This window comes from Cariama cristata, unplaced genomic scaffold (assembly GCF_000690535.1).
Source record: "Cariama cristata isolate BGI_N322 unplaced genomic scaffold, ASM69053v1 scaffold7657, whole genome shotgun sequence".
NCBI lineage: Eukaryota > Metazoa > Chordata > Aves > Cariamiformes > Cariamidae > Cariama > Cariama cristata.
In genome coordinates this window covers 64,594-66,990 of record NW_009628436.1, presented here as the reverse complement: position 1 = coordinate 66,990, position 2,397 = coordinate 64,594, and the positions used below count along the sequence as shown (strand labels likewise).

General features: G+C 38.7%; 1 protein-coding gene across 1 annotated transcript in view; it reads right to left on the bottom strand.

Annotated features, from left to right (window-relative positions):
• LOC104165251 (vacuolar protein sorting-associated protein 13B-like) overlaps positions 1-2,397 on the bottom strand; it is a 270,979-nt gene that overhangs the window by 241,906 nt on the left and 26,676 nt on the right. The window lies entirely within an intron of this gene.

Sequence of the window (2,397 nt, the reverse complement as noted above, 5' to 3'; positions counted from 1 at the left end):
TTTATGGCTGCAGTATAATTAGTCCTCTCAGATGTTCCTTGCTCCAATTATGGATCTATTAGCATGATAAAGAATGAAAACTGGATCATGAGAATGTAAAAAGTGTGACATTTCAGGATTGTTTGTTGTCAGCTGTGCCAGAGAGGCAAATAAATTGTTCATATGGAGAAGCAGTGTGGAGCAGCTATTTCATAGTATTTTCTCATGTGGACGCTTCTATCCCATGCAGTGAGTATTCCATCCGCATTATGAATGGATTAAGTTAAAAACAAAGACATTCAGTGAGGAATAGCTGTTCTGCTTTAACTTCTTACCCTACCTCAGTTCACACCATCTTCTCTGTGTAGTCAGGCCCTATACTACACATATTACAAGGTAAGAATTAGGAACAGCCTGAATATCAAGAAATATTAAAATAAAAGAGTTACTGGAGCATAGAACTCCAGAATACAAGCGTGGGTAAGGGTGAGAAAGGTATACAATGTCACTGTGAGACTCTGGAATCTCACAGGCAGGAGTGCTTTAGGTCAGGATGAACAGATAAATGCAATGTAAAACTATATATTCTACAGCACAGTTAGTGGGGAATATTAACATCCTATGGCACTGAACAAGAGCATTCCTCGTGAGTATAGATTAAAAGCTAGATTTTGTTCCAGTCTCCCATGTTTTGTTTGCTGGGAAACACACACTGTGCTAATTCTGTCTCAATTAGGAGGATCAACTTTCTAACGCCAGAAACAACTATTTGTGAATTAAAATTAAAATTAGCTGGCCGAAGCACCACTTCTTTCTCTCCATATATCTGCAATTCAAGCCTGCAAAGCTGATTCAAATTCCAGCAATACCCATGATAGACAACAGCTTCACTGTAACACCCCATACTCAACCAAAAGACCAAAAAACCCAACAAACAGATAAGGAACCATTCAACCAGAAATCATGGAAAATAGAGAAGTAAGAAGTGTTTCAGAGTGGAAAGAAGAAATAAGCTCAGAAATAACTCCTGAAAAGAAAAGAAAGAAAGAAGTCCTCTGTTCATTTTTTTTCCTATACTGGTAAGTCCCGGAGTTTTGTCTGAAGGGAAGCTGGGTCAGAACAACATCTTCATTCCCCATCAGGCAAGGCCATCGGTAGATGACAGGTGCTAAGAGACTGTAATAGTCTGCTGTGGCTCTCGTGTGTGTTTGGCTAGTCCTCTACCTGGACCAGCTCCATCTGTCTTACTATAAATGTTAATCTCCTAAATAATTATGCTACTCAGCTGCTACTGACCTGAAAACCTAGGAACATTTCCTGGCACTGTAATCAGCCTTGTGTTGAAGCCAGGAACCAGTGAGCAACAACTAGATAGAAAATTTGATTTATATGAAACACTTACAAACTGATGAGGAAAAAAAAGAACTGGAGGGCAGGCTGCTTCAGGTTGTACAAGTTGAATTTTTAAGAAAAACAGTGTAGAGGAACATAAAATGTTCCTGCTCTCATCTTCTAGTCCCATATCGTGTAATTGGTACTTTTGTAAAAATATACACCACAATTATTTCAATCAACTATCAATCACTCAGAGGCTGCCACACTCACTATCAATTTCAGAACACACACTGGTAATGAACAGACTTTTTAAAAAGAACTGATCAGATCAATCAGGATTGAGCTACCAGAAGCAGCAGTTTTCAAAATTCATTTCACAATTTATTGTTAAAGTATAGAGGGAATTCCAAGTGGCAATCCTACAAAATTCATCATAAACATACTCTCTTTTTAGGAGATGTCACTAAGCAAGACTTATAGGTATAAATTCTAGATAGAGATGTCTTTCTTATATAGACATATGCCTCCTTTTTTGTGGGTGGTTTTTTTTTTTTTTAGCCTACTGGGAACTGGTTGCTTTAGAAGCCTGATCCATAAAATACTTAAAAGTTTTAAAAATAAAAAGATCTTTGGGAAAAAAGGTACTGTTAGGTGCTATTAATATTCAGTGACCTAAGGAACACAAAAGGGAAAATAAAACTTTCGAAGTCTGAAGATTTGGGGCAAATAGGCATTTCCTCAAATGAATCAAAGCAGAAAAGACCACAGACCAGAGATTTTCCACTACTGAGTTGAGGACTACTGATAATCTGTACTCTCCACTGGCCTCATGCTTTCAGTTCCTCCTCTCTCCTTACAGCTAGCAATTGAACTAAAGGGAGGTGAAAATACAATGCTAATACCTTATCCCTAAATTGTACGTGGTACAGATCTAGCATGTCTCATCCCTCTGGACAAGGCAACTCATTTCTCCTGGCCCACTGTGCGCCTCAGATACCCCATGCCTTAAGAGGGCAGCAACTTCTTTCAGGTTGGAAAAGGTTATCCTGCTGCAGGCAAACCCATACTTTCAGTGATCCCCAA